General features: G+C 40.5%; 1 long non-coding RNA gene across 2 annotated transcripts; it reads right to left on the bottom strand.

Moving 5' to 3' along the window:
- Window positions 1-688: 688 nt before the first annotated feature.
- Window positions 689-25,545, bottom strand: LOC108446678. Of its 2 annotated transcripts, XR_001861958.1 has the most exons (4): window positions 19,599-25,545; window positions 16,040-16,078; window positions 2,672-2,715; window positions 689-2,022 (listed from the first exon to the last, which is right to left on the bottom strand). It is a non-coding gene; the product is annotated as an uncharacterized LOC108446678 (long non-coding RNA). The 2 variants fall into 2 exon arrangements; XR_001861957.1 differs by lacking the exon at window positions 16,040-16,078.
- Between the last annotated feature and the right edge of the window lie 78 nt (window positions 25,546-25,623).

Here is a 25,623-nt window from a genome sequence, read left to right on the forward strand (position 1 = left end):
GTGTGGCCAATGCAGAAGGATAAACAGCTCAGGGAGGCTGCATCCCCCTGGCAAAGCCTTTTCTCTCCATTGCTGAGAACAGTTGGCATGGGAGACACAAACCACATGGTGATAGGTAAGCGGGTGAAGGAGCTGTGGCTTATTACTAAAGTCCTGGCCATTATAAATGAGGCCATTTTTGTGAAGATAAAATGATCTCCTACCCAGGTAACTGTCTCAGGAGGCTGCTTCCAGCGCGACTCAAGATGGCCAGCTTATTTACACCATAAAATTGTGTCTTAAAATTTAAACTGAAAGCCTTTGTTTCAGCCTCTCTGAACAGCCAGAGAAACAACACAGAAGAGAAGGATTTCATACCAAATTCCTATTTTCTGTCAGCAAATGCCTTCAGAATTACAGTTGAATAATTGCAGGCAGATTGAAGAGCTTCATGGATGTTTTGAAGTTATATGTATTGTCCACAGATGTTCAGCTCAGTGAATTTGAGTGTGTAATAGCCTGTGATGAAGCGTGCAGGCCCTATCAGTGTCCCTGGGGAGGACTCTGAAGCCATTTTACAGTCTGCACTGAGCAGGGAATATAAAAGGAGATCCTGCTAAGCCAAGTCCCCAGGAGTTAAATTCCCAGTCAGGGTTTGAAACTATTCAGGGTGTTACTAATAACAGACACATCATTAACTGCAGCCAAACTCATTTACATTCTTTATTTTGAAAGAAGAGAATTGGGATTAGAGGACTGTTCTTCCTCCCAGCCAAAGGGGTGAGCAGTGGAGTAATGAGGTGTTACCCAAGAGACTTCTTGATTTCTTGTTCTCATGTTTATTGATTGTCAGCCTCCATGGAGCACATGTCGCTACAGATTTGAACTGGAAAAAAGCTTCTTCTTGAGTGTTTTGGTAGCCTGGTATGTCTCTTGTTTAGATTTTAATAATTTAATAGCTATAGTTGTAAAATCAGTATAGCAGAACTTGTGTGTTTTTCGACAAAGATGTTGAACACTGCCAGTCCCAGTACTGACCCCTGAGAAACACCACTTGTTGCTCCTTTTCACGTGGATGTCGAGCCATTGACCACAACTCTTAGTGTGCAACCATCCAGCCAATTCCTGATCACTGAGTGTTCCATCTGTTTCTCCAGTTCAGAGACAAGTATTTCAAGTATCACCCCCAATGATCTAATACTGCTGAAGGCATTTCAAACACCAGCCAGCCTTTGCCATTCACACCTGAGTAGTTTAAAATACCAGCACTACAGCAGCCTCGTAAATCAGCAGCATGTTGCATCTTTTTCTTACAGATGTGGCAATGTCGTCCAGGGAAGTTAATGACTCAGGCACCAGGAAATGACCTTCCAGGTAGCAAATGTTCAGCAGTTCACAGTATTCCATTTATAGCACAACAGATGATCTAAAATGTCACCATTGCTCTGGAGAAAACCAAGTGCTGCATCCATACGTAGCTGGAGGCCATGTCAGTGGGAGAAGAGCTTCCCTTGATGGCTCAGGCAGTTAAAAGTCCTGCTTATCTATTACAATATGTGCTGTCTTTAGCAGCCCTATGTTTTGGTAATAATATATGGTAATTTTCTCATGATGGGTGTTGGAAGTCAGGACTGGAGCAGTGGTGGTTTTTGAATGTTTCAAGGCACACTACGAGTCTCAGAAGTTCTTGCTGTGTCTTGGTGATGCTGATCCTGTTTATCTATCTCAGGAACACAGACACGGAGAAAGAGAGAAGGGATAGAGTTTGCCCAAGGCTCCCTCCATGGCAAACAGACCAGAGCAGAGCCCCTTGGTTCTCAGCCTGCTGACTTCTTTAGCGCAAGGTGAAAAGCTGTTTCCAACAAAATAGATTTTGCATACCTTCCTCTGGGGTGTCTGTGATCCTGTAGTATGCTCAACTGGTACTATTTTGTGTTAAGCTCTACATCAAAGTTTCTTATGTGAATTCTGTGGCATTCCTATGATGTGTACCTAGAATGTGGGGACTTTTTAATGCAGGACACTGGAATTGTGTGAAGTAGCCTGAAACAAAATGAGGACTATGTATCAGAATGTTTTCACAAATTTAAACTTTCTCTATCACATTCATTGTTGTTTCTCTTCCTAGGGGCAAATTCTAGCTGAGGTCTGGATGGGGATGATATATATTTTCCCTCTTTTGGGTAGTCAACCACAATTGTTAAAGTGGTGACGAAGCAAAGTGTGGTTTTTAATATTTAGTTATACTTAGGGTCCACTCTGACCTTATTTTACTTCCCTCAAGATACATTTCTGGATGTGGTGCCAGGAGGCTTTCCAGCTGGAATGGAGGGACAAGAGAGAGGAGCTTTGCTTTTGTTAGGTTTGTGTCAGGGACATGATTCCTGAAGTCCTCAGAGCTGCTCTCCCTGGTTTGGCCAGGAGCACGTGGGACCCCAAGCCAGGCAGCAGGATGGCTCATCCAGTCTAAGAGCTGTGCTTGCAGAAGCAGATCACTTGGTGGCCAAGCTTCAGTCCTTCCAGGACACCTAATAGGTGCCCTGGCAATATGGACTGCCTGGGCACAAAGGAAATATCTGGCTCTAGGCCCTTGGACCACTACATTTCCTCAAAATGTTCCCAAAATATCACATAACAGAGTATTGTCCTGCCTGAGCTCCCACTTGCTCAGACATTATTCGACAGTCCTCACCTCACATTGTTCTCAGTGCCCAGGAGCATTCAGAGCTTCAAAACCTGCATGGATAGATTAAAAAAAAAAAAAAAAAAAAAAAAAAAAAAGGAGAAGAAAAGAGGAGAATGCATTAGTCAGAGTTTAACAGTTGCTTTCCAGGAAAATGTCATGTTTTTGCAAGCTTGAAAGTTTTCCCTGGATACTGAGTCATTTCTGCAGTTATTCTGGGCCATCAGACCATGATACGGAGTTGTATTTCTTCACGTGGTTGCATAACAGAAATAAGTTATGACGAGTTCATTCAGCATCTTGTGGATGATTTGGGAAAGTATGTGACAATAGCCACAGGTCAGGATAGCTGACAGTCAGGTTACATTATTACAACTTGCCAGAAACCAGACCAGAGGGCAACATCCAGTATGGCAAAGCCCATTTCTGGAGATGTTTTCATCACAGTTTCCTGTACCCTGTATACCTTCTATTCTCACCTTTATGGAACATGGAAAGGAAATTGTTCTAGGCAAGTTAAAATCAAAGACTTGAACTGTAAATAATGCTTTTGTTGGTAACAGACTGGGAAGAATGGTGTAGATATATTGATATTATTGCACATGAAGGATCACAGCAGCCTGATATCATCCAATGAATGTAAATCTGATTGGGCCTTTGTATTTTTATGCTAGGGTCACAAAGGGAGAATCTTGTGTATAATTTATAGAAAGTCACCTTGTAAGGAAAAAAAAAATCGAAGAGTTCCCAGCCTTGCGTGAGAACAGAAATGAAGCCCCTGCCAAACCCTTTTTCTTTCATACATCGCTGACCCACCTTTGCTCTGTCAGATTCCTACATCTCTGAACAAAGCCTCTGGATTTCTGACAGCAGAGGTTGTCTTTGAAATCTACCTTTCTTCTTCTCTCCTCACTGTCACTGTGTGCTGTCCAGCCTTCAGTCAAGAGAATCAGTTTTAGTTCGGTACTAACATCTGATTCGTGCTAGAACCACCCAATTTTCTTCATTCTTTTCATTTTCCTGAGCAGCCCAGAGGCTGAGGGAGTTGTGTTGCCATTCAATCTCTCAGCTTTGGACACAGACATCTTTTGTGTTCACCCCTAAATATATAAGCACTTGTTGTGTGGAAGATGATCATCGCGTGAATTGGAGAATATTCACACAGAAAGCAGAAAATTCTGTGAGAATTACTGGAAAACTTGGCTTAAAATTGTAGTTATGGTGCTGTAATTTTCAAATCAAATAATAAAATCTTCATTAGTGGAACATTTCTACCCTTTCACATGTATTCTGAACAGCAAAATATCGAAGTAGGTTTCAAAATGGAAACCTGTGAAGCACAACTGGATTAGTGATCACATGTTGACAGTAAAATCTTGCTCAAAATGTGGTTCCTTCTAGGAACCTGTCTAGGTACTTTACTCTCTTAGAAGGCTGATGCTGATCAAACTCTGTGTGTCATGTGTACCCAGTAACACTGAAATTTTAGTGTGTTTGGGTAGGTTTTGATATCATCCTAGTGACCAAACTGCAGAGCTCACTCAATAATATGGTGTTCCCTGGCCAAAAGTAAACTAGAAAGGGCTTTCTCCTTGTGTGTGAATGAGAGCTTTCCTGCAGACTCATTGCACAAGAGTGCCTGGAAAATGGCACCCCAGGGTTTTCCAAATCAGGGTCTGACTGGCTGCACCCCATTAGCTCCTGGAGAAATTATTTGTGTTATTCCACATAAAGGTGCCTCAAGGAACGAATGTCCTTCCTGCTGCCTGTGGAAAATAACATTCAGGGAGTGATGGTTTGGTACCAATTCCTTGTGTCTTGTACTTTGGACAGTTTCTGTGCTGTGATGGCCCATGGAAAGTACCCCATGCAGGGGGATTTGTTAGGAGGCAGGAGGGAAGGCAGCTCTGCACTTCCATGTGTGGTGTATTTGTCTCGGGTCTTGTGATAAGGAAGCAGCTGTGCCACATGTATTACATAACACAACTGTTCTGGCGTCTGTAGTCAGATGCTCTCAATCACATCCAAATTTCCCTTTGTACTGCAGTTAGAATGGGACTGGTATTTTGCTTTACAGAGATTTAAACCAACCAGGGAGGCCTCTTTAAAGGGTGTTTACATCCATTGAGTCTACTTGACATCATGGAAGTGTTATATAGCATCCTTTATGTGATGGAGAATCTAACCCTCCTATTAGAGTAGAAAAATAGCTAAAATAAAGTAATTGATTATTAAAAAAAAAAAACAATAAAAAGAAGAGTAATTGAGGAAAGATTATTTGGCTATCAGAATTACCAAAGTATTTATATAAGCTGCACTTCTTTCTATCCAACATGATCAAAAAATCTCTGGGAATATTCTGCTTGAAGAGAATGTCTAAGTTTGTAAGAATCCTCTAGTATACAGTGAAATACCTTTGTAAGCCTGTGTGCTGAGCAATATCTTACACTTTAGTTTGTTGTTTCAAGCTATTTTGACATCAACTAGAACAGCCTCTAGTTACTCTGACTCTTGCTTTATAAAGTATTTTGGTATAATATTATTTTTCAGCTGTTGAATGTAGGCCAGTTAAAGGTGGATTTCCATCATTTAAAAGGCAGTGTGAGTATTTTGCCAGTGATATGATTAAAATTAGTTGATTAATATTTCCTAGCAAGCTGCTTAATACTTTTAAAAAGCAAATTTTGTGTCAGGTTCCATGAAGACTAAAACAAATCCAAAAGGATCATAGATCATGTAATAGCCTGGGTTGGAAGGGGCCTTACAGCTGAGTGTGTGACAGACTATGCAATGTCCTGGGCTGCATTTGTGCTTGTCATTTCTACACTGGATGGTCATGACAGGCTTTCAGGTACTTAGACAAAAAAAGTTGGTTCATCCAGAGTGTGAAAGAGTGATTTATGTAAAGTGATAAAAGAATAGGAGAGGTATGATATGAAGGCAGAGGGAATATTTTTCATTAGAGGAATGGAAGTTGGGAAATGCAGAAAAGCAGTTGACAGTTCCATTATCAGGTTTCTGAATTTCCCAGCTGTTTTAACTGCTGTGCTGTAAAATATGACTCTGCTCTACTATCTTGCTTTCATAAGACAAAGCTCATATCGTGGCTGTAACAGCAGTTTTACCACCCCAGCACGGAGTGAAATGCAGCTGTGGCATGAGCTGAGCAGTGCTAAGAGCAAACAGATCAATCTGCACATGTGGGAATGCTAGGGAGCCACAGCAGAGCTGTGCCTGTGTCACAGGCACTTTGAGAGTGGCATCACTCGCTCTGGCTGTGGATGGAGAAAATCTAGGATGAAAGAAAGAATTTCTGCACTTGTTAGAAGATGAAATGTGTGTTTAAGCAGTGGGAAGGATTTTATTTTGAACTAACATGGGTGTTAGGTGGTATTTGCCCTCTTGTAACACTGTCAGATCCAAAGGTCTGGTGAAATGATCTTTCCTGCCAGTTTCCCTCAGTGAATATCTGTCCTTGAGGCAGGCAGAGGCCAGGCAGATCCAGGATGATTAAAGAGATGTCTTTTCCTTGCAGCCTCTCCCCCTGATTTTCTTTGCAGATTTGGAGAAACACCCTGATTTTCACTTTACCTGTGCAATCTAATGTGAAATACACATTTTCTTTGCCTTTATTTGCAGTAGCCAAATACTGTTTGTATTAAAAGCTTGTCATTTCACCATGCTGAGAGTGTCTTCTTTTGTGAGAGAACCTTTCACACGTGGTGTACTGATTGTAACATCTTAACAATTGAAGCATTGTTGTTAAACTTCCATTTTCCTTAAACTATCTGCCCTGAAAGGTCAAAATACTTTAATTCTGAGGCAAGGCATCTGCCAGTGATTGGCTCACTGACTTGCCCGTATATACTGTGCTTTTTCCCTGACTAATCTACCTATTCAGTGAATTGAAAATAATTAATGGAAGTCCTATGCCAAGTTTTCAGTCAAATTCACTTGGTTGCAAGTATTTTGGCAGGGTATACAGGAGGGAGTATTGTGATATCTGTAAGAAATTATATCAAATGTCAGGTTCCTTCTGTGACGTTTTACATAGAATAGATGCTCTTCACAGCAACAGTTAAAAGCCCTTGATCCTGTGCAGTGGACCATTGCAAGTATAAAAAGTCCCAGCTAGCAGTTTTGTTCATGGGAAACTGTTCCTTTACAAAAGCTTGTGAGTGCACAGTGGCTTTTCTGCCAGCTCTGTGCTAGCAGTAGGACACTGGGAAAATCCTTTCACAAGGTGAGAGCAAGAAAGCTGCTGAGAGCTCAGAGAGGGTCCTAAATGTATTTGTTTACATTGCAGCTCTCTTGGCCATCCTTGTGAAGGCAAGGTGAGCCCTTCTGCCTGGGATAGGGAGCTGTCTCTGACTGCCAGAAATGTCTTTTGAACAGGTAGTGCCCAAGCCTCTGAAATTATGTGTGAGCAACTGTTCCCACACACTGGCCACTCTTCTACTCAACACAATTAGGAAATGGCAAGAAAGTCATCAGTGGGATGCATTTCATGGCAGCAAACCCAAGAAATGTTGTTGTTCTCCCATATTTTACCAAGTATGAGATCACATCTTGACAGGCTGGGTCAACGGGCTGAGGGCAACTGCATAAGGTCCAGTAAGGTGAAGAGCCAGTGTGTGCTCAGGTGGCCAAGAAGGCCAATGACCTCCTGGTCTGTATCAAGAATAGTGTGGCCAGCAGGACAAGGGCAGTGACTGTCCCTTGCGCTGGGCACTGCTGAGGCCATGCCTTGAATGCTCTGTCCAGTTCTGGCCCTTCAGTGCAAGAAAGACATTGAGGTGCTGGAGAAGGTCCAGAGAAGGGAATGGAGCTGGGGAAGGGTCTGGAAAACACATCTTATGAGGAGTGGCTGACAAAGCTGGGGCTGTTTAGCCCAGAGAAAAGGAGGCTCAGGGGGGTCTTATCTCTGTACAACTCCCTGAAATGAGGGTGCAGCCAGGTGGGGGTTTGATATCTCCTGCCATGTCTCAAGTGAAAGGATGAGACAGGTGAGTTTCAGATGAGATATTTGAAAGTTTTTTCTCACTCAAAGAGTGGTCAGGCATTGGAATAAGTTGCCCAGGGAGGTGGTGAGGTCGTTGTCTCTGGAAGCATTTGGGAGGCCTCTGGACGTGACACTTGGGGATGTGGCTTAGGGGTGATTATGGTGGTGCTGGGTTGGTGCTTGGACTGGATGATCTTGAAGATCTCCTCCAAACTTGATGATTCCATGATGTACCCAGAGAACAAAGGAAAGGTAATTTTGGTCCAATGCTTCTTTAGTTTTTTTCTTTTCTTTACAAGTGAACAGGATTTAGATCTGAATGAAGGACAATATTATTTCTAGAAGAGTTTAGACATTAAAACATAAAATTAACAAATGAATAGTATACTGAAGGTATCTCTGATTTATTTAGCCAGCTCTATATGCTGAATGTGTACAACCTGGTGCAAAACCAAGGGGAGTCAGTACCTTTCTAATGACTTCAGCATAATTTGAGCCAGGCATTACAAGGAACAAAGAAAATTGACAGATAATTTACGTGAAAGCAATTTCATAAAATCCAGACAAGTTGTTCTTATTTTGTGATGTGTGTACATTGTACTCACCCGGTGCCAAACACATTTTGTAAAGTGTATCGACTGTTCAAAGACAGTTTGTAAACAGAAAATTCTAGCCTTTCCCCCCACTTGTTGTGTAGGTGTCACTTTTGGGCAAATCACATTTTGGAGAAAGCCAACATTTTTAAGGGGCAAGAAATTAAAACGAAATGTATTATATTAAATGTGACTAAAAAATTAATTTTTAACCAGAAACAGGAACTTAGATTGAAATTCTTTTTGGTCTTTGAGGAGACTGGTTTATTGAATTTTATAATTAATAGCAATAAAACACACCTTGTAGAAAGAATTTTTTTTTCAGTAAGATTACCAATTTGGCTGATACAACAGGAAAGGTGACAGCAGATGGGGGCATATGAGGGCACGTGTCTCTAGGGTTTAAAAAGTAGACAGACATAAGATAGAGTATACAGTAAGCAGATTAAAACGTCCTCAAAATTGTGTATTTTGCTACTGTTGCCCTGCAGTTCAAGGACAAATGAATTAACTGCAATCCCATGACATTTTTCCTTCCCGAAAATGTCTGACAGGTTGATCACAAGGTCTTTTGCCATCTTAATTTATGAGTCTGATGGCAAAAATCAGGAATTTCTAGCATTTGTTGTTTTATATGCAATATAACTGCTGCCATTTTGGATGCTTCTGTCCTGAGAGGTGTCTGTGTAACGACTGAGCAATCACTGATAAGAGTTCAGAGCTTGAAGTTGCTCTAAGATTTTTGATTGCCTCATCTAAGAAAAGGCTTTTTGCCTTTGTGTTAGTGAGAATTTTTTTCAAGAGCTTGAATAGCTAATTTATTTTGCTCGGTGAAAGGACATGTTTTTATTATTTTAAGGAAAACTGAACCAGGCTCTCAGCTGATGCAAACAGAGCAGCTTAGTTTTATCTGTTCCAATGGGACTGTGATGATTACTACTGATCATTGCTCAGGTCTTTGTGTTTTTTGTGAAATGTTGCTCACATATAAGATATTCTGAACTATATTCTCTCACATCAATTAGCTTGTTTACAAGAGGCAGTAATTGCATTTGTCCATGGAAGCATATGGATCAGAGCACAGTTTCAGGCAATTAAGTTCTATTTTTGCAACTCACTGAATTATAGATCCTGAAGCTCCTTTCTTATCTGATTTTGATGGATTAAGTGATTTATCCTACTTTAATCTTAAAGTAAAACTGTATATATAATGTAGTCATACTTAAAACTCTTTTGGTTGTGTCTTGATTACTTACTTAATTCTTAAATATTTAATTCTTAAAACTCTGATGAGTTAGGATCTATCATGTTTAGTTGAGAATGATGATTTATTAGATGTTAGAGGTACATCTTGCCCTCTCACTGCCTTCTTAGAGCTATCAATTTTAAAATAAGTGGAAAAATAAAGGACTTTAAAATTTAGGTTTTACAATTTGCAAATTTCAAAATATGCTGGTTTTGTTTCCCTCAGACTCAGCTGTGTAGACATTGTTTGATAGCTGTTGAGGACCTTGCAGCTTGGCTTCTCATCAGAGGAAATATCATGATGGGCTCTGGTTTAACTCCTCATGTTGAGCAATACAACTGAGCAGGTGTGTTAAAACACTGGTGAATGAGGGTCACCAGATGATAGGAAAACCTATTCTTCCTGAGGCAACAAGTCATGGTCAATGTGTCAGAGATCAAGGCAGAAATCCTTGAACAGATCTAAAAGCAGCAGCTTTTGCACACTGTTGCATAACTCAAGGACTGCATAGGATATGCTGTTCCTGGGGTTTTGGCATGAGAAGGAGCAGGAAGGATTTTGGCAATGCAGTTTGTATGCCCCTGCCTTTGTCCATGCTCTGTCATGTTTCAAAATCCTTAAATAGATGCATTCAGCCACCGCCTCTGGTTCAGCATAATGCACTTTAACGAAGTGTAGAATGTTAAACCCCATCATATGTTGTTTGGCTGATTGTGACTTAAATTGTTTAATAGTGTGCATAGAACCTGTAAGAAGAAACAGAGTATGATGTTGAATATCAAAGGAGGATTTAGATCTAATTCGTGCCCATGCTCATGTAATCACCCAGGTGGGACACAAACACTCTTGGAGGACATGAGGACTGTCACAGAAAATCAGACAAAGCTACCTTTAGACTAGATATTCAGAAGAAGATTTTTACAGTGAAGGTTGTAAAACACCATCAGAAGTTGCCCAGAGACTTGCAGATGATACCTTCAGAGTCAGGTGAGAGAGGTCTCTCAGCTGACAGGTTCACACCCCCAAACAGTATTGAATAGTTTTGATGCCTGAAGAGGTCAAAAGCATTTTGATACTGTCTCACTCTGTTACTGCACCCCCAAAGCTGTCAGGGGTTTTAGGGACATGAGCTAAGACCTCACAGGCAGCAGATCTGCATCTTCCTCAGCTGTACCTGGGACTGTGGAGACACACAGCATGCAAGGGACACTGTTGCCACGGCCCAGCCAATACTGTGAAACCAGTTTGTGTCTTCAGGTGGGGCAGGGATGCCCAGGGACCCCTGTTAAGATCCTTGATGGCATGACTGGGCTTTTCAGAAGGACAACACTGTTCCTATGGAAATTACTCCCACTGCTACTCATCCACGGACCACAGGAGTGTGTGTGTGGTTAATTACAACAGGGCCTTTTGCCTGAATGGTACTAGGATTGGAATGAAGGTCCAGCATTTCTGATGACTGTCAGACATTATTTTACTCATTTCTCTGGGGAATCAGAGGTGGCACTGACAATTTCCTCTATTTCAGCTTTTGTAATTACTAAGACTGCTTAGAGAAACACCTTCTCTCTGTGTTGGGATACAGACTTATATGACCTACGTGGTGTTTGTGAGCAATCCTGCCTCATGGACAGAGTCACATTCCCTGGTGCAAGGATATCTTGCCACGTGAGATATCACAAGTTTGGCATGTCTGTTTTTTGTTTCAGTTTCCCTTTCTCACACATTGTCAGTCAGCCTCAGGAGAGGCTTGGTTTTACATTCGAAGGGCAGATTTACAGAGCAGCAATTTGTCAGTTCACCTAAAAGATGCAGGTGTGATGCTTCAGCTCACAACAAGGATGTGATTCCTGGCTGAACAAAGCCTGACATGCTCCTAACTGGCTTGTTTACACCATCAGCACAGCCAAGCTCTCCCGTTCCTCAGATTAATTGGGAGCTGCAGCCAGCAGGTATCCGGTGTCGCTGTAAATTGCTGGTGGTTGAATGACTGAAAATGAAACTGAATCTCTGCCTTAAACGTGGTGGAGTAAGAAATGCAGGCTGAGCCCACAGACCTGTGGCTCCTGCAGCTCCAGCTCTGGAACAGGGAATATCCCCTATAAAACACTGCCCTGTTCTGCTGTCCCTGGGCAGCTCCAGGGTGGAGCTGGGGATGCTGTGACTGTCGAGTAGCAGTGACACAGAGGTGCAATGCAGTAAATGCAGCCCTGCCAGCTGGTTACCAGCTCTGTGCAGCTGCTAACTACTGACTGTAATGCAGTAAAGCAAAGCTCTGAGTTAGCAAAAGTTCTTAGAAAATCTCCCTTGATTGAGGGTTTGGTCTCTCTGCTTCACTTCGTGCCTTGGAATCGCTTTCCTCGTTTTTTTGTCTGCCTGTAACCTGTGGTGCTTTTCAACTATTTTAAAGTGCTACCTCCTCATCAATCTCAGTGTTTCAAGCATTTTTCTTCATGCTTTCACTTCCTTATTTTTGATTACAATGTCCTCTCTTGGCTTCTTAGTGTTCATAGTTAGGTCTCTTTTCATTCTCATCCAAGTTTTAAATCTGTGGTCTGTCTTTCAGGCCCCTTAAATCCACACTTTTGTTCCTTTCATACTTCTGAAATCCTGACCTGAATTTTGGCATCTCTTTTTGACAACTGCAGTCTGTTTTGTCTTTTAATTTTTATTTTTCTAACATCTAAAACAAAAGCAGAAAACCCTCTCCTAAACCTTGTATCCCAAATTTAATTTTTCTTGAATAACTTTCCTTTCTTTAGAACTAATCTGAGGTGCCCTACAATCTTTCTCACAAGCACTTAGTATTTCATTCTTATGACACTCTTATTCCTTTTGTCATATCTGGCCTCTTGCTCCTCTTTTTGAGGCTTGAGTCAAAATGGAGGCCTCATTTTATGGTTTTAGTGGCTTTTGATCAATTCCTAAAGCCCTCCCTCCTGTATCCACAGAGAACCTCTTTCCCAGTCTGTTGCAAATGTCACATCTCCCTCTTTTCTCTCTTATACAATAACAGGAGGGAACGGGTTGCTCTGTACTTGTTAAGCCTTGTACAACTCTCCAAAATATACAAGAAAATCTCATATTTATCTATATTTAATAGTATTGAATCTCCAATCTGTTGGCTCACCTCAATATAAATGCAACAGAAAATGCTCAATATGTTTGCTTTGCCAGGATGAGAAAATTAATATTTTATTTCTTTTATTAAATAAATAATGGTTTGCAGGGCTACCATCCCTTGAGCTATAGAGATACTGCATTAATTACCACCCCAGCCCTATTCCCTTCAATCCTCCCCATTAACTGAAGGAGAAACACTGATGCACTTTTGTTGTTTTTGATTAAACAAATCCTTTGAGAATTTATTTCAAGCTCAGATGAATTTGTGCAGTTCCTAATTACTTCTGAGAGTGTTTTTTTCCTCCTCCCTTGGACAAACGTGCCCCTCAATGCAAGTTTGCTCACCTGTGGTAGCATAGGTTCGAAGGTAGTGAGAGAGCAGTTCTAAGTCTCCAGCTCTTGTAACTTCTTTCTCTAAATCTCTTTTTATTTTGACCTCTTTAATAGCTGTTGTTAGCATCTTTATCACATCAGGACTGTCATTCCAGTAAGTTCTCCACATGCTCCTCCCTGGCTGCTCTGCCATGTTAATCTGCTTTCTGTGCTGAAGATGACTGGAAGCCATCTATCCACTCTGTGCAGCACTCCAGGGTCTTGCAAAACACTTTGGAGAGCGTATTTATTTAAACATTACCATAAATGCAAAATGAATGTCATGCTTTTCACAAAATAGCCTTGAGTAGGTTCATTTTATGAGAAGCTCTCTGTGAAATCTCACTATGTGCTAAAAGAACAGCAAAATGTTTTTTGGGGAAAGTAGAGAGCAGATAGGGAGTCATCAAACACTAGAAAATTAATCATGGCTGGATTATCCTAGCTAATCAACGTTGCAAAAATATTAGTGCTCTTGCAGAATTTCTTCACCTACTGGCAAACTATTTAATATGTTTTAAACAGTACTGAAAGAGTCATACAGTGTCTTTCAGGTTTTAGACTTCAAGATTATTTACTCTTTTTGTACCAAGTCATGGTATATGTAAAACTAAAGCAGTAATCAAAGCAGCAGAAATCAAGCTCCGGCCTCTCCTGTTCCCTGCAGGTGAAACTCTGGGGCTACTTTTACCTTTCTGCAGATTCTTAGGTTCCCGGTCTCTAAATTTCTGCAGAAGAAGGTTTAAATTCCCTCAGGCTTTCAAAGCCCTGAAACACCTATCTCCAACTTCTTGTCCAAGTGTTTTAGCTACGAGACACCATAGTCCTGTATTTGCTGTCTCTAGGAAAATATTCCTGATGAACTCCTGATTCTTACAATGTTGGTATGTGGTGCCTACTTTGGGGTTTAGGTCTGCTCACAGGAGGTGTCTGCCTTCACACCAGCTCATGAAAGAATGAGGATTTAGTCCACAAGTGGTGATACAGTTTTGCTCAGAGAGCTGAGCACTTCTACTGTGTTCCAAGCCGACAAAACTTAGTCCCTTGTTCATGGTCCTGGGTATTAGAGGAGGGAGAAACAAGGGCTGATGCAGCATAGAGTGATTAAAGAAGAGAAACCCGTTGGGACAGTCTTGGACATGGAGTTATGTTTAAATGCACAAATCTGTCCCACTTAAAGTTAATCAGAAGCTGAGAATTTTTGTGATTGGGGAAAAATTAAGCATGCACTTGAATGTTTTCCTAAATTAAAACCCCGACTATGTTTTTCTTCAGTTAAAGATGGGCGTCTTGGAGGAAACCAAATGTTGGACTATTTATAGTGGAATGTTTAATGAGATCATATGTCTTCATGGATAAAATGGGACAAATTAAGATCAGTGATGAAACCGGGGATGTATTCCTACTTTCCACTTACACCACAATTATATCTTGTATTTCTAAAACTCCATGAACTTCTGGTAGTAATTTCTAATAGTAATTAGTAGTAGTTAATTTAACAGCTGTACATTATTAAATAATTAGCCTGTATATAAGTTATCATAATTTTCATATGGTAAGATCTGATTTTAATGAGTTTTTCTACCCATCCTCATTATTGTATGATGTGATAGCTGCTTGCTGTAAGTTACTTTCCAAAGTGTGTATATTAAATCTTATCATTCAAACAAATGAATAGTATAACAGGGAGTCTTAACACTGTTTCTCAGCTAGGGGTTTTTAACAGCAGTTGTGAAAGATTCTTTGTGACAGATATAAAGACATGTTACTAAAATACTTTGTCTTTCTGGAAACCTATCACAGTCTATAAATGTCTCCCAAAATAATGCTGAGAGCATTCTGATATCACCATCCTAAATATACACATTTTTTCTTGTCTTGAAACAAACCACGGAACATCTTTGGTTTGGACTGTCGGGAATAACACTCACCCCTAAAGCGAGATATTTGACTTCCATCTGTTTGGGGGTTGTTTTTTACTTCTTTTTTCCTTCTGGTTCTTCAAGTCTCCTAATTTTTTAACTAGCTTTTTCTTTTGAAGGAACCTTATTTAACTTCTTTCTGAGTTTTGAGTGTTCAAGTGAAACACAAAGAACCAGCAATGTGCTAGCAAAAGGATTAGCATAATTTAGAAAGAGGAATTCATCCTCTCACTCTAATGGAAAACCTGCTAGCAACAACTTGATGTCTTTGTTCACATTGTGTTATCTCTTGTGCAGTTATTAATTTACTTTGCTGTGTGAATGACCATGAACTTCCTAACTTTGTTTTTCTGACTGTGGCATTCGCTCAACACAGACCCTGCTGCAGAGTCTGTCACTCTTAGCACGAGGAGGGTCACCTGAGGTTTGTGATCATGTCTTTCATTCTTTCTGCTAAAGATCACTTTGACTTTTGGTAATACATTGTGACTTAGGATCACAGGAGAAAGCCTCCGTGGGCGACTGTTTGGTGTTATTTTTATTCAATACCTTAACCCAGTTGCATATTTTGTGTTTTATTTTCCAAAATGGTTTTGTTTTCAGCTACAGGCATGGGTAAAATGTACATATTTCATTAATTCTCTAGGGTTTTTAGCTTAGTGTTAAGACATATTTTGGTAACTGAAATGAAAGATAATGTATCTCAAAGGTTCTGCTGATCTGAAGCTAATAATAAATATTCTGCTGTTTACAGAAGTCAGCAGTACTTTGGGGCACTGACCATAGTAAATAGCAGAGTCCAGCTTCCAGCAGCCACCAAGCACTCCTTAGGGAAACACAGATTTCTTCAGCAGGTGAAGCGGATCTGTCAGGCAGAAGCAAAGATCCAGCCTTCCCTCCTGCCTGAGACCAGGCCCACAGGGAGCTTCCCAGAGGGACTGGATTTCCCAGGATTGATGTTTAACACCAGTGAGGGGTCAGTAGTTTCATTTCTAGTACTTGAAAGGCTCCCCAGAATGTCTACCTTACAAAAAGCTGTTACTGTTTGAGGAATAGCTATTGTGGGGTAGAAACAAGAGACACACATCATTTTAGGGAAAACACTGGTTATAAAAGTACCTGAGAAGTCTTGGCCTCAGTGTTTTCAGCGGAGGGAGGCTGTGGAAAAGGCGACATTTTCAGTTGCATGGGATGCACATTTTCTTATCACTTTTGGTTTTTAAGGTTAAAAGAGGAATAAGGGAAGGAACGTTTCGAACAAAATAGTCCAGAGAAATACGATTTTAATACAGAGAAACTAATCAAAACTAAAGACTCTTGGAGTTATCTGCCTGGGTAAACCAGGTCAAATTCACCTTTTAGCTGTACTGGAATGACTTCTCTTTGTGTAGGAGGAGAGAGATCTATTTTGGAGGTATCTTCCTCTGCTGAGGAACTGATAAAATACCGAAGGTGTTTTCTTAACGGAGCTTGCATTTCACCATCCATTTATGTAAGGAGGATTGATACCTTTTTTTGACAATCTGTCATAAGGTAACACTTCTAAGGAAGTGCCAAGGATCTTTGAGCACTGATTTAAAGAAATATCTACTTCAGCATTTGAAATAAGGAAGAAAACTTTCCTTCCCACAAAAAAACACATCTTGGAAGAGTGTAGAGCTGAAAATATGTGCTGTCCTTCCATGAGCAAATACCACCAGATTTATTGTAGAACAAGCACTATGTTCATTGTCACAGCTGTAAAAACTCTGATGTTCTATCTAGTAAAGCATCCTTTTAATTTTCTTTTGTTTATAAATCTTTCCATTATTTCTCTCAAGTAAAACATTTATTTTTTTCAATTCCTCTGCACTGAGGACCCAGTGAAAAAAACAGAATTATTTGTACTGTCACAGTGATACTGGCTTTTCTTAGATAGTGGCGAGATATAGCATTTGTTTTGGATGTGGTGTGTAGTAATGCATGACTGTCTACAATAAGTGTATACAAATCTATCACCTTTATGGATTGCACTGTTGTCTCTACCTTTCATACCAAGTTCTGCTCTGCTTTACTTTGCCATGAGGAGCTACAGATGCAACTGGCTGCAAAGCAGGGCCTGAGGTGAAGACTGGGAAGTTCTTGCAATCTTAGTCTTAGCGTGATAATGCTGCCTAGGGAGGAAGCTTGTGTGGAGCCCATCAGTTAGTGATGATTCATTAGCATGAGGAGGAGCAAAAAGAGATCTCTGAAAGTCTTTGAAGACTTCATATGGTAAAATATCTTTCCTAGTACAGCACCACATGAACCTCTGTATTTTCTGTAACATAAAAACCCTACCTTGTCTTGGAGTCCAGTGTACTGTCAGGAATAACAGGGCTTTTGTCCCTATGACTTGCCTCTGCATTCCTTCTCTTGCTGCTTTCTGCAAAAATACTGGCATTTTCTGGATAACCTGCTGCTTTACTAAGGTGTAGATTGGCTTTGTGCTAAATGTTATGCAGCAAGAGCAAAGGGCAGTGCATCCTTCCTTGCATGAATTCATGAGAAGGCAATATAAGAGTTCTTCAATTCTTAGTTCCCTACAAGTCCTCCTCCAGGAGTGATTATTTTTTTTTGCCCCAAAGATGAGTCTTTCCTGATTAAAAAAAATCATGTTAAAACTGGCATTATAATATCACACATGCAAATTTTGCATTAAAGAGAGTGGACTGGGAATAAACTCCTGTTTTTGTAAAAAATCCTACATCCCTGTGTTGCTAAATCCATCATGTTTCCAAAGCAGTACCTGCTGTTCTCAAACAACACATGCTGTTACCAGCTCTGTGCTAGACCAGCTGGCACATTCCTGACCAGGCAGACTGACAGGGCAGGGCAGTGGGAAAGAGGAATGGCTGATGTAAAGGAAAGTGACCTGCAAACATGCTTTTGACCATGGTTAATTCCATAAATACCCTTATACCCCACTGCCTCCTCAGCTCTGGTACTGTTGCAGGAGCTCTAGCACTGGAGCACAATCCCACCTTAAAATATTTATCTTCCCAACAATTTGGTGATATTGGGAATTATTTCTCTTACTATTCATGCACAGGATAGAGCCTGTAAGACTGAAATGCCTTCCTGTGCTGCTGTGTATGCAGGGATGCTAAGACACGCAAAGACTAAACCCAGATTTTCCAAGTTCCCAAAAAAATAAGAAGCAACTTTGCTCCAAATGATAAATGCCTGGCAGGCTTTTCTTAACACCATTAGTCCCTTATTTCCTGAGACTCAATTCAGTGCCATGTCACGTGCAGCAAAGCCATGCCCAGAATGCTCTGCACCCATAAACCACTATTTTTGGATATTGGAAGAGGGATAAGTATAATTTTTCTTCCCACTTCACAGTGGCTAAAGCAGGTCTGTTTTACTGTAAACTAGACACTGATATTGTGTACAAAATATGGCATGCACAGGAAGATGCTGGGCCATGAAATAGAGGTGCCTTTTCATGCAAACAGTGTATTGGAATAACCTAGCAGCACAATGAACTATGGAATATTATCAGTTCTGTGGTAAATTCCAGATTAATTTCATTACAGATGGTCACAGAATTAATATATTGCCAGAATTGCCCCTTGTCCTTTCTTGATGGTTAATAGTTTATCTGCATTTCTTTCACTCTAAAGTGACACTAATAACTTTAATAGTGGGAAGTGTCCTGTGGAAGCACAGCTGCCAAGCAAGGCTCCCATGGGTGGTGGTAATATTGCAGGCAATTGGACTTACTGGGAAGACCTTTAAGAAACATGACTCTAACACCTTGCACATATATACACAGAGATTCCTCCTTGTCTGAGTTACCTATCAGATGGTTTATTTAACAGGCTGCAGTGATGTGAAGAGTATCTTACTGGTCATCAAGATAGAGAACCTGGGAGAGAAATTCACAGTCAAGATGTACAAAAATCAATGAGTAGCTTCACAAGGCTGAGAAAGTTGAAGCTGCAATATTCCACTTGTTCCAAGTCACAGGATGAAGATTAATAATCTGATTGTTCTAAAAGCAGCTTCTTTGTGTCTTGAATAATTGATTTTTTCTTTTTTTTGAGGGAGAAGCAGATCTACTACTGTTCAGAAATTTTTCTGCTCAGATTTAGGGCCCTGATTTTCTGTGAAGACAGAATTTCACAATACCAGGTCTCCTGCTTGTGTAGAAAACAGGAACTGAGTGCAGCTGGGGCAGTATCTGCCTCCCAGCAGAGGAAGGTCCCTGTTACACATCTGTCGCCGGACTTCACAGGGAAGAGCAGGAGGGGGCACCACTGCTGTTCTAGCTGAAGAGGGGTCAGTGCCCAGCCTCTTTGCTGGCTCAGATTTTGAGAAGAGAGGTTCTACTTGTCTTTTTTTTTCTTTCTGAGCCAGTCTAAGGTCCCACTTTCCTGAAAGCAAATTTCATAGTTGCATTATCTAGGAACAGAGCAGTGTGTTGTGTGAGACTGCTCACTGTACGGATAATCTGAAGGATCATCTTTACCTGAGAGCAATGGGTTCCTTCTCCAGGACTTACCTGGCACCAATAGGTGCTGCCAGCAACTGTGGCAGGGTTGAGTACCCTGGGGACAGAAGTGGCAGGAGCCTAGAGCAATTCTTGAATCTCTAGAACCAACACTAAAGGGTGTCTGGACTGGGTCAGAAGGCAAGGTGATGAAGTACTTACCCCTTAAACTGAATGAGATTATCAATTCCTGGTGTGCAGCACTTGGCAAAATACAAGGACGTGAAGTGAGAGAGATGATCCTGAGTCAGGATCTTGTTTTGGTTCAAAGTCTTCTGTAATGGTGCTTTTACTTCTCCCCAGTTCAGATTTAGAAGAGGCAATGGCAGGGATTGGGAAATCATGTTGATTCCTGAAGGAATTTAATGCTGTTTAACAGGTTTGCCTAAGGAATAGGGAAATAACTCTGTATTCACACAACTTAAGTGAGGAGGAATCATGCAAAATTATGTAAAATCTTGTTCTGTTAAAGAGTCACAAACTTAGCCCATTCATTTCAGCTATGACTGTCTCCATTCAGTTACTAAAAAGGCTCGGTTGTGTCATTTATCCACTCTGTAGCCTATGAATCATTTATCATGGATTTCTCTGTGGTCTGAATTTCTGTTGGACACTGCACCTTGTACCCTACTTTTTCAATGCTGCTTAGAGCTATTTGTGCTAATTTGGACTTTTATCTTGCTCCTGTCACACTTATTCTTTCGGAACTTATTTTGAACAGCTTTCCAAAAGGAACCCTGCAGAGATGTAACCCTTTTCATATGTCTGTCTAATATTGACCATCTCTCTCCATATTTCAGCTCCCTTTGATGCTTCTGCTAAACCAAGAATGGCTAAATGGATACATAATTCATCAGACCTAAAGGAGAGTAGGAAATAATGGGAAAAAATAGCTTGCATTCAAAGTTCAAGAGAACTGCTCATTAGTTGAGTCATTCTTTGCAACTCTTATATTTTATTACAGAGGCAACAGATTTTAACCTGTGGACATCTGGCTTAGAGACTGAGGTCTCCAGGCAACAGTAACACCATCTATCGTGGTATTATAGGTGGTTATAGTAATGTTTCTGCTCTTTTACTTAGATTCAGTTGTCAGGTTTACGCTAGAACAATTTTAACAAGGAATTACCCAGCTGTTTTCATGATTTATCCCCAGAACCACACATCCACTCGCACTTGCCAGTCCTGAGTCTCACAGCACTGCACGATTTCTTCTCTGAAGCCTCTCACTGGGAAGGAGCTGAGTTCTAACCTCCAGATCTGAGCCACACTGGAATGGTTGGAAGGTTTTGTAAGGGAAATGACTGCTCCAGGCAAATAATGATTAAATAATAAAAATCTGGTCACCTCAGCTCATAGAAACTCTCTGCCCAGAAACTGCATGTTCCACTGAAAGATGAAATATTCAGTGCTTTCATGCCAGTGGCTTCCTCATATTCAGCTGGTCAGTAAAGTTTGTATTCGAGAACTTTGACACTTGCTCACACAATTGTGGGATTTTGGTTTTTGTAATAGTGTCCAAAATTCTTTTAAAGGCCTTGTATTTCAGCTGTGTCTAAGCAGAATAGAAGGTAGCTGGTCCAGCAGTCTGTCCCTTTTACTCCTGAAGACTTGGCTCAACAGATCCAAGTCTGAACAAAGACTCTTGGAAAAGCAGAAGGCCAGTTAAATGGATCCTTTTCCTCATGCCAGCACACCTCTTCCTCAGTATTGCCCACTGTTTCCATTCATTAAAGACTTTCAACATGACACTACATGTGGCCTCCTGCTATAACACCTCTTTGCCTGCCTTCACCAGCTGCTGTTTCTTTGTCTTCTTGCGGCCACAATAAGGACAGGCTGTTATGGAGCAGACTATTATTCAAGTGCTTCCAGAATTCCTTTGAAATTATTTAGTTTGTCCTGGCAGATGTTTCAGGGATTCTAGGACTGCAAAGTTACCAGCATGATTGCTTCTTGTTTTGGAGATCTGGTAGTGGTGTTACCAGCTGTTGTCATGTAAAATTTTATCAGGTGTTAATCCATATAAAGCGGTTGCCATGCAGTCAGCACTTCCTAGTGTTGTTGAGTCCTCTTAGAATCAGAAAGAAGCAAAACAACCTTTTTTTTTTTTTTTTTAATGTCTATCCTGGCTTTATTTTTACTACACTGAATGATCAAAGCATGCATGAGGCCTAGGGAAGAAATGCAGCTTCCCTTGGGGCAGAACTCAATGGTGTGCCTGTCCCGACGTGGTGAGGCAGTGCTGTGGGTGACATTAAGGTGATGTGTGATGTAGTGTGCCTCTCCAGAAATATGACTGCCCTCACAGGAGGGGATGAGGGAATGCATTACTACAATGGTGATGCATTCAGATTCGGAACCGATATTGCCACGCCATTATCTGGATGTACTTGGGTAAATTTCAGGATTTAACATCCATCAAACTGCCTGACAACACTAAGCCTGCATTTGTGAAATGTCTCATAGGATAGAGGCATAAATCTGAGTTATCTACGTAACAGGGATATTGAGTTATGCTGCACAGGAGAGGCCATAAACATAGCTGCTCCAGAAAGCATTTCTGAGAAGAGAGACCTGAAATACAGCTCATTAATAAAAACAGTGTTACTGTAATACATAGCTCTAACTTTCAGCAGAAGGAATGGAATTATTCTAGGATTATGCCTTCAGGACACACATTTATGTGACTCCTAGGGACGTGCAGTTCCTTGTGTAGAAGATGAAAAAAGCTTTAGCAGTTTTAAATGTCACCTACTACTGAAATTACACTAAATACTACTAAAGAACTATAAGCATAAGTAAACTTAGCTGAAACTGATCATTCTGGCCTTAGCTTGTTACCTGTGATAATTAGAAACAACCCAAAATGTCAAGTTTATTAGACCTCATTGTTTGTCATTTCACTACAGCAATTCTGTGCATCACTTCTATACAGTGATGCCATCTGGAAACTGATGGCATCTCACCAGCACAAAATGGATCTGACAAGAGGGAATCAAGACTATCACTGTGTCTTTTCTCTGGAGTTGTGTTGCTGTTGTGACTTGAATAAAACATTTGTTGGCATTTAATGTAAAATACCCAAGATTCTGCACTGGAACATAGATCTCACATTTTCAGTAATTATACAGAGATGTTCTTTCCATTCATCAGAGAAAGCATGTGTTACTCTGGAGAAAACTGGTTCCAATGGACTGAAGTACACTTGAGGCACTCATCAGGGTGTTTCAAGACATTCTGTCTTTAGGAATTTTTAGCTTTTTCTTTAAAATCTTGGAGTAGACTGAAGTAAATCATGATGTGAAAGAGCACTGGGTTGCAGCCTGTTCTATAAAAAAACCCAAGTATTTGCTCAGAACTCTAGTGTTCTAAATGTGTGATTGATTTATTTTTATTTAAAACCTGTGATGCATTACTCTGCTTTACACATAACATGAGAATTATTTAATAGGGTGGAAAATGCTGTGATCATACATTGATGAGGCTGCTGGACAGTGTTGTTAGTGCACTCATGGATTGTTACCTCTTTGAAAACAAAATGTAATGGAAAGCTCAGATCCCTCTGATCCCTGCTTTGTCACCTATTTTGACTGCAGGAATGTTATTTGGCTCCTTGATTCCAAGCTAATTAACATGTAGGACAGTTAACCCTCTGGTTTTCTGGGGAGGATTAGAGATAGGCACAGCAGTGTGTCCCGGACACGTGTGTTTAACTGTAGATGGATAAAAGGTTGCCAGTGAGGGGATTAAGAACGGGGTACCCTGTTGTGACCACAGCAATAATCACCTTTTTTCCTAAAGAAACCTATGGATAGCTGAGATAAAGGACTAATCCGCTCACTGGTTATGCTAAACAAGCAGAAAACAGTATGAAAACTGATTAATTTAATATGTTAGAAGAAGGGAAAAAAACCAAGGCTTTGTAAGTGGAAAGAGAAAAAGCCCGGTCGGTTATTAATGCTTTCTTTTCTTGCTAAAAGAACAAATGTAACTTTGCCAGGGTTTTTGCTCATAGGTATCCAGGAACTCAACAGTTTGTAAGAGTATTATCCTAAAAATAACCTTAATTACTGCAGAACATATAGACTACTTTCTAGAGCCACTGCTTCTTAATTCATTATAGCTGATCATTACCTGGTAGTTGGGACCAAGCCTTTACATACCCTGACTGGATGGTAGCTGCTCATCTGAGGGGAAAAATACTGTTTAAATTGGGCATGTTCAACAATGCCATTGAGCTTTTGGAGGCTTGATGTAAACTGGTCCCAAAACGAGGAAGGGGCAAACAGAGTTAAAATCCCGTGCTCATAACCAGGCTCTGCCCCTTGGCTGATGAGCAAGAAGATCTCTGCAGGCATAGGAGCACTGTGGCCTTTGAGGCCACACAGAAAGGACAGGTCACAACGGGTGCACTGGCTTTATTCTCACTGACAAACCTAATCCTACATAATCACCAACAAAGCTGAATCAGAGCAGTCTTTCTGCAGGGGCTGTGGGAGTAGTGTCACAGCAAAATTCCTTTCAATTTCTTAAAGAAATTCAGTATAATAATTATTTTATTCTCTCCTCATTTCTTCTCTTTCACTTAGAGCTTTCCTTACTGGGGCAGTCTGTGATTGAAGACAATGGAGTGAGAGGAACTTGCATGCCTGGAAAACAATTAAAGTCACTTGTGATCAGTAGCAGTAATATACTGTGGGGACTTGCAGGAATTATTGGATCTGGATAGTATGCTGGGAACTTCTTTCCTCTACTTCAATTATAAAATGGTTGTGACTTAAAGGGATCACCTACTCCATGCACAAAGAAATGTTGACATGTGGCCAGGTCAGCATGAAGTGTCTGTGCAGTGCCTTAATGGCAATAAATAACTTTATTTCCAAGCAGGAAAGGGTTGTGTTTGGTTTTTTGTTTTTGTTTGGTTAGTTTTTTGTTTTGTTTTTGTTTGTTTGTTTGTTTGTTTTGTTGTTGTTGTTGATTTTGCTGGGGTTTTTTATAGGAAGTTTAGGTTAATTGCTCTGTGAAGAAATTTTAATTGAAAATTAAAGAAACCAACTATATATAATTTTGAGTGCTAAAGGGAGCAGCCTATTAATACTTTTGTTAAGTACATTGTCTATGACATAGTGCCTCAAGTCTTGCCTTTACATCCTTTATTTCACACATAAAGACTAGTGGAACTTGCAGAAAAGTAGATATTTTTGTGGATTGACAAGATACTTTTATGGGCATAAGAATGGGAGGAACCAGTCGCAAAAACAATCAAACAGATGCAAACCCAGTAAAGCTGTCACAGCAGAAATGCACTTGTACTACTTAAAGCTGAGTGCTATGAGAGATTGTGTAATAAAACTAAACTGTGAGCTTGGTATAAGCAAACTTCAAGTTTCAACCTTTTTTCATTAAGTTAAATTTTGTGCATGGGCTGCAGCTGCTTCCTTGAGTGAACAGTTGTCACTGGTATGAACACACAGCTCAGATTAGCTCACCTCCCAAAGCTGCAAAAGGTCTGAAATGCTGCCACAAATTAACATAGCAAATGCAGCTTTAACCAAGGGTGTCAGTGTTCACAACCAATGCATGAGCAAGTTGGATTGTAAAAAAACCCCTTAATTAAAGCCATCTTTGATGTTTGTGTTTATAGGCCATTAGTTTGCTGTGTGTTGTGCAGATGCGCTCAGCTGTTTGCCAGAAAGATCTCACTTGCATAATATGAACTATGATTTTTACTTACAACTGCTTTAACTTGTAACTTCTGGCTTTTAAAGCTTGCTGCTGGCTTTTCAACTTAAGGCTATTTTCCAGGCTTAACTCCCACTTTTTATGAAGTAAGTCATCCTCTCTAAGTAGAACTACTTAAGGCAAGTAGAGAAAACTACTTTCCATCATCTCTGTTTTTTGGCTGAACTCCAGATGAGTAGCCTTCCACCAAGAGTGAAGGCTGGATGGAAACATAAAATCATTCATAAAAAGAATGCTTGTCACTGTCAGGAGAAAGATGAGAATGAGCTGTGCTTGCTAACGAGAAGGAAGTGAAATGTTTTTAATGCTTTTACCGAAATTTAAATCTTTGGCACTGCCCATGGGATATATTTGTGTGCACAACATCACACAACACTTTTTCTTCAGATCAGGCAGAATAAAACCTGTGCCTTAACATAATGGCAGGATGTGAAAACAGTAA

Source organism: Corvus brachyrhynchos, unplaced genomic scaffold (genome assembly GCF_000691975.1).
Source record: "Corvus brachyrhynchos isolate BGI_N302 unplaced genomic scaffold, ASM69197v1 scaffold5, whole genome shotgun sequence".
Classification (NCBI taxonomy): Eukaryota; Metazoa; Chordata; class Aves; order Passeriformes; family Corvidae; genus Corvus; species Corvus brachyrhynchos.